This window comes from Taudactylus pleione, unplaced genomic scaffold (assembly GCF_031769625.1).
Source record: "Taudactylus pleione unplaced genomic scaffold, aTauple2 ptg000473l, whole genome shotgun sequence".
NCBI lineage: Eukaryota > Metazoa > Chordata > Amphibia > Anura > Myobatrachidae > Taudactylus > Taudactylus pleione.
Genome location: NW_028284875.1, coordinates 9,036,737 through 9,044,475, shown reverse-complemented (window position 1 = coordinate 9,044,475; position 7,739 = coordinate 9,036,737).

The following is a 7,739-nucleotide window of genomic DNA, read 5'->3' as shown; positions in this document are numbered from 1 at the left end:
ATAAGAAAGGATTCACTATTTCTATCTTTACTGTTATACTATGTTGTATGATTACATTGTGAATAAACTCATAGTTTAGGGTATCACATCTGCACCTGTAAAAACAACTGGAAAATGGCCGCCACTGCCATTTCCCCATCATTTGCGAATGCGCAATACAGGGAAAATGGCCACCGTGGCCATTTTCCCGGTGACCTGTGTATTCACTATAGACTCTGGGCACACTCTAGTGCCCAGAGTCTATAAATGCGGCGCTGGCCGTGCACCACTCAATGCGCAGCCGGCCGCCGGATGGAGAGGAGGGTGCCCATGCCAGAAACTGCACATGGGTCTCCTCCTCTCTAGAAACACCCCTGTTTCTAGAATATACACTCCATATACAATCTATATTCCCTTCCACACACACTAGATTTAAGTTTGTTAGAAGCCAGTTAACCTAAACGTATGTCTTTGTAGTGTAGGAGGATTCAGAAGAAACTCAAACACCCTACCATAGATAGGGCCTTAGTTGAAGTCAAACTGCTGATTCTAGCATTGTCTGGCTGCAATGTTAACCATTGTGCCACCAGGATATACATGCTCACTCTTCTATTTTTGTTGCCTGAAAGGGGGGCAAACATTCCAAAAGAGGTATAGCTATGATTCTCCAAGAGGTGGTAGCTAGAACATACCCTGAGGTGTTTAACATAGCAGGCACAAATGCCAAAGGTACAGCTGAATACATAAAGTGTGGGATTTTGGTAGGGTGCCACAAGGTACTTTGATGCTTTAGCACTGTTTGTACAGTGCATAACATTCAATAGGGTATACAAAGGTTTTGGCACTGTTTGGACAGCGCATACTGTGTAACGAGATACACATATGTGCTGGTACTGTGGAAATAGCAAGTAGCATGCAATGAAAGGCACAGATGTGTTGGCACTGTTGGAACGATGCATAGCATGCAATGATATTGCAATAACTTTGGAGCTCAAAACAGACAGAGTAGACATACACACAGCAGATAAATGCAAACAGGTGGAATTGGCGCAACCAAATACCCTGGCACGGAGTTTAAGACCCTCACCTGACTTCACCAGGCATCCCCGCATGAGGATATGGACTTTACTCAGTGAGAGTCCAGATTGCAGCTCAGTGTAGTTGGTTCCAACGTGAAAGCAACTTAGGTGGTATGAGGACTGGAAACACAGTGGATGGAAATGTGCTGCTGTCAAGGAATCTCAACACTGGAGTTTAAATAAATAGGAACACCTGTGTAGAACACAATTGATACTCAGGCACTGGAGGAGTGCACTGAGCAGGTTCTTATTGCGGCTGGATAATGAGTCATTGGTGCTGGGGGTTAGTGGTAACACCTGAGGGAGGTTTTATGTCTAGCCTGATGCTGTGCCAAGCTGGGTTCTGTTAAGAATTCTACTTGGGAAGGCCAGCAATAAGTGGGCTACTGAGTGTTGGAGGCAGGCCAGTGGTGTCCAAGAATGCTGGTACTGACATGGGCTCTGCACTCAACCCCCAGCCAGGGGGTAAATAACCTCATCACAGCCCCACCAACAGATATACATAGCCAGGAATCTTGGCAAAGAGTTACAGGGGGAGACATCCCACCCTCATTCCACCCACCTAGGCAAACTCCCAGGGGGGGATCTTGCCAAAATCGGCAAAGTATGTACCATGATTGTACAAGTAAGTTGACCATAAAATTAGCAAAAAGGCTAAATTTGTACTAATTAAATATATAATTTCTTACATTGACCTCAGGTAAGGCCACTGGCACTCATATGATCAGAGTGGAAGCGGGAAAGAAAAGGGTGCAAAGGATAGCAGAGAGTAATACAACAGCAAGAAACTCAGCAGAGTATTTTAACAGAGGACATTAGTTTAACAGATGACAATAAAGATGGCCATGTGCACTGCAACATTACAGCTAATTACTAGCAACTGGCCTAATATTGCCGCATGTCTGACTTGAAAATAACCTCAAAATTTAATCTGAACAAAATCAACTTGATCTTTATTGTATATGTTAGTAAATGTGGCCATAAGATCATTACAAATAACTGCTATCGGCATAGGGGTGCACGCATTAGGGATATACATCAAAGGGGTCACCATCGATTGTGCCACTGGTGCTTTGTATTGATGGTATGAAACTATTGATGGGCATCCCTACTATGGGTGGGGGGCCAATCAGGGAAGGAAGTGTAGGACTGAAAGGCTCAATGGGGGCAGCTAAGTGGCAAGCCAATTGGAGAAAAAGGTGAGACTGAGCAGTGTAATCAGGAGCAGAGCTAAGTTTTATGCATCCTGTGCTGAGACTATCACATCTCTGTCATTGATTGTCACATCTCTGCCATAGATTGGGAGAATCATTGAATTTCCACAATCGATGGCAAAACTAACCATTGATATTTGACGGGCATCCCTAGCATAGGGTCCAGGGTGTACCCAGACACACCCAAATGTTGGATGTCCTCTGTTGCCAAATAGGTCCTGCAGCTCTGATGCAGAGGCTCGGTGATGCAGGCCTGGAGAGGGGGTGTCCTGCCGTGCGGCCCCCTGCAGGTGGCGCCCCTAAGTGCGTGCCTCACGTGCCTTGTGGGAAATCCACCACTGGTTCTATAACTCAATGAGGAGTCCAGCAGTAAGAACTGGCAGGTGAAATTTCAATACAATAGTTTTACTAACCGTGAACCCTGGCTATACCACAGAATTTATGTGTTCTAGTAATTTCCATCCTACAATGCAAACATGAAACACACTGCTAGGCAAATCCAAGCAACTGACATATACCAAATAATAAAATAAATTATGGTTTGGTTTGTGGAGACAAAAGATCAGATGTATAGATTTTTACAATGCACAGACCTGCGCTTATCTGCCATATAAACAAATCAGCCTGATAGAGTTGACAGAAAATGGAACTCACCTTTTAGGGCAAGGATGTTGTTCATAAAATGTAAATGTGTTTAATTTTCATTATTTCTATTAGAAATTGTACTTTCAAAAACAGAATTGTAAAATACAATTTTGTTTTAATTTTATTTCTGTGAGACCATTTCAAAGTGATTAGTCTATTATAAAAACACTGAAATCTCTATGATTTCAAACCTAGCAGAACAATTTCAATAATTAGTGATTACAAGTATATTTCAAATGTACAATGCACAACTCAGCTTAGTTCAAAGGGCTTCTTCTTAGAATATTAACTCTTCAGCAAATGTTTATTTATGAATCTGCAACATGAATCTCAATAGTTAATGCTGTATATAAAGTTGTATGTTTATTTGAAACTGCTAAAGCACTCTGTACACTTGTAGCATAATATTTCTAAAGTTCTATATTCTGTAAATATACACGTATCCATTAAGAAGAGCACCAACCCCTGAAATAATTTGCATTGTACAGTATGCTGTAATCTGAAAAAGAAACATGGCCCACGGCATTTACTGTAGTTGGAGTAGAAAATAACCAACCTGTAGAGCAGGGGTAGCCAACCCTGGTCATCGAGAGCTACCAACAGTGCATGTGTTCCAGCTCTCTTCACAGAATCACAAGTGAAATAATTAGCTCCACCTGCGGATTTTTTCAAATGTGTCAGTGAGTAATGACTATACCTGTGAACAGGGCCATCTTAACAGCATTGTATGCCCTGGGCAAAGCAATTTATTTATATATTTTTTATTTATGAACAGTTTCTTATATAGCGCAGCATATTCCGTTGCGCTTTACCATTGTAAACATTAATAGAACAAAACTGGGTAATAACAGACAGATAAATAGGTAGGAAGGCCCTGCTCGCAAGCTTACAATCTATAGGGAAATAGGCATTGATAAACAAGGATAGGTGCTAAATATTGCATTTTGGTCCAGCCAGAATGCACAGTTTCTTGGTTGGCTGCATGATCCAGTCACACAGAAATGTCGACCAAATGTCATGAGGATGTGAGAGAAAGACGATGTGTGAGATTGTGTGTGGACTGTAAAAGGGAATGTGATTAGATATGGAAGCTATAAAGGTTATGTGGGAGGTTCTGGAATCTGATAAGCTTGCCTGAAGAGGTGAGTTTTTCAGGGAACGCTTGAAGAATTGGAGACTAGAGGAAAGTCTTATTGTGTGAGGTAGGGGATTCCATAGAGTGGGTGCAGCCTGAAGAAAGTCCTGTAACCATGAATGGGAGCAAGTAATGCATGAGGATGAGAGACTTGTGCAGATCTTGTGCTGAGCGGAGAGGTGGGGTTGGGAGATATTTTGACATGAGTGAAGAGATGTATGTTGGTGTGGTTTGGTTAACAACCTTATGTGTAAGTTAAAGTATTTTGTATTGAATACGGTAGAAAACTGGCAACCAATGGAGGGAGTGACGGAGCGGGGCACCAGACGATGAATGTTTCGCAAGGAAGAAAGCCTTGCAGCTGCGTTCATAATGGATTGTAATAGCAATAGCCTGTTTTTGGAAAGACCAGTAAGGAGGCTATTGCAATAGTCAATGCGGGAAATAATAAGTGCATGGATTAGAGTTTCTGAAGTGTTTTGTGTAAGATATGGTCAAATTTTGAATATGTTTTTTAGATGTATGTAACATGGTTTTGAGACAGATTGAATGTGGGGAACAAAGGACAGTTCAGAGTCAAATATGACACCAAGGCTGCGAGCTTGTGGGGCAGGGTGGATGGTCGAGTTATCAACAGTGATAGAGAGATCAGGTTGGTAACTGTTCTTGGCCAGTGGAAATATAATTAATTCTGTTTTAGAAATATTATGTTTCAGGTGGCGAGATGACATCCAAGATGAAATGGCAGAAAGACATTCAGTGACACGGACCAATACAGATGATGATAAATCTGGGGAAGATAGGTAGATTTGAGTATCATCCACATACAGATGGTACTGAAATCCAAAAGAATGGATTAGTTTGCCAAGAGAGGTGGTATAGATTGAGAATAGCAGAGGACCTAAGACAGAGCCTTGCGGTACTCCAACTGATAGAGGAAGCGAAGAGGAGGCCGAATCAGAAAAATGAACTGTAAAAGAGTGATCAGATAGGTAGGAAGAGAACCAAGAAAGAGCTGTGTCCTTAAGACCTAGGGACTGCAGAATTTGTATGAGAAGAGAGTGGTCAACAGTGTCAAAAGCAGCAGAGAGATCTAGAAGAATTAGGAGTGAGTAATGGCCTTTAGCCTTGGCAGTGACAAGATCATTTACTACCTTAGTCAGTGCTGTCTCTCTGGAGTGTTGGGAATGAAAGCCACACTGAAGTGGGTCCAATACGTTGTGTGAGTTAAGAAAGTGTGTGAGGTGGGTGTTGACAAGTCTCTCAAGTAGCTTGGAGGGGCATGGGAGCTGGGATATAGGATGGTAATTTGAGAGAGTGTTAGGGTCAGAATTTAGTTTTTTCATAATGGGAGTAATCACTGTGTGCTTGAACAGTGATGGAAAGTTGCCAGTAGAGAGAGAGAGATTACAGATTTTAGTTAGGGTTGGGATAAGCACAGGAGACAGAGCTTTACTGATTTGTGAGGGTATAGGATCTAGAGGAGAGGTAATAGAGTAGGAGGATGAGAAGAGTGTAGATACTTCATCTTCGTTTGTGAGATCAAATGAAGAGAATGTGCCAGACGGTTCAGGTAGGGAATTGAGCAGGTCACTAGCTGAGGAGGAGCCTACTATTTAATTTCGGATCTTATCAATCTTGTCCCTAAAATAGGAAGCAAGATCTTGAGCACAGATAGTAGCAGGTGGTTTGGGTGATGGAGGGGTAAGAAGCAGTTTAAATGTATTAAAAGTCGCTTGGGGTTAGAAGCTTGAGCAGAGATTAGAGATTGGAAATATGTTTGTTTGGCAGTGTCCAGAGCTGTATGATAAGAGTTGTAGATAGTCTTATATGTGAGGAAGTCACTCGGAGTATGAGACTTTCGCCACTGACGTTCAACTTTATGTGAGAGTGTTTGTAGATGCCTTGTTAAGTTAGAATGCCACGGTTGACGTCTAAATCTACGTGGTGTGTGATGGGTAGCTGGAGCTACTTCATCGAGGGCTTTTTCTAGAATCTGGTTTAGGTGTGATGCAGCAGTCTCAGGAGAAGTGAATGTAGAAATTTATGAAAGTTGTTGTTGTAGAGAGGTAGATAGTTGTTGAAGGTTAATAGCATTAATATTTCTGCGCGTTTTAGGTTTAGGTTTGGTTGATTTCAATGAAATTGATGTAATGGAAGAGAGTGTGCAGGTGATAAGGTTATGATAAGGTTGTGATCTGAGAGAGGGAACAGAGCATTAGTGAAGTCAGAAACGGAGTATAGTCTGGTGAGTAGAGGAGTCAGTCCATTGGGAAAGGCCAAGAGAGGAGGTTAAAGAGAGTAGTTTGTAGGCATGAGGAGATTGTGGACTGTCAATGGGAATATTGAAATCACCCATAATGATGGTGGAGATGTCTGAGGATAGGAAGTGAGGGAGCCAGGTAGAAAAGTGTTCCAGAAATTGATGAGGTGTCCCAGGTGGACGATAGATAACACCAACTCGCAGAGAGAAAGGGGTGAAAGTCCTGATAGAATGTACTTCAAATGTTGTAAATGTGAGTGAAGGTACCTGTGGGAGAACTGTGTATGCAAAAGATTGGGAGAGTAATATTCCTACCCCACCTCCTTTACAATTACCAGGTCTGGAGGTGTGTGAGAAGTGTAGGTTGCTGCAGGGGAGACAGTGTCTTATTGTGTAATCCATGTTTCTGTTATTGCCAGAAGGTTGAGGTTAGTTAAAAATAAAGAGGTCATGGATGGATGTTAGCTTATTGCAGACAGAGCGTGCATTCCATAAGGCACATTTTAGTGACTTGGATGGTGAAGGGAGGCACGCAATGATTCTGAGGTTAGCTGGATTTATAGTTCGTTGTGGGCGTGGTATGTGGCTTGGGTCTGGATTTGGTGTTATGTCACCAGCTAATAGAAGCAGCAGGAGAGAGATATAAATATAATTGTTGGATCTGTCCAAAAGATTTTTATGGCGACAGGTTGTAGATGTTATTGTTAATGTGTATAGATAAGTTAAAAGCTCATGTGTGTTTATAAGTGGAGAGTAGATGAATGATGTAGCAATATGTACAGAAGGGTGGGCTGCAGGGAGAGTAAAGGATGTAGTAGCCTTAGAGATGATTCCATGGAGTGAGATTATAAAAAGAAGTTTTTGATACATTGTCTTTTTTGTATTTGAAAAAAATAAAAAAAAAATTTTTAAGTAATGAGTTTGTAATTACCTGGTGTTAGATTTTGTTCAATGTTATTCAATTGTTATTTAACTGTTCAGAAAGCACACTTGATTTTAACCACACTTAGCACCTCATTCAGAGGCACACGCAAAATGCAAGCGCTCGCTCTGAATGAGGGCGGCCGCATCTATTTTCTGACCCGGCCTGCTGGCCGCTCGCTAGGCTATGGGTGACCACCCACAGCTTTAGCGAGCGGCCAGGTTGATGGTCGCGATGGTCAAGACCATCGCGACCATCGGGGCTTGCGACGAGACCCTTGTGGTAGGGTCTTGTCTACCGCAAGCCCCAGTGAGCTTTCAGCTCTATTAGAGCCGGAAGCTCACCACTGAAATCACGAGTGATGTCAATGGGACTGCCCCCAAATGGCAGGCGTTCCGTCGGGAATGCCTCCGTTTGGCAAGCCACCACCCCGCCCCGCCTACAAAACAGTGCGAGCTGTCGATCACCATCGACAGCCGCCCCTTTTGTAGTAAGCCCTGGA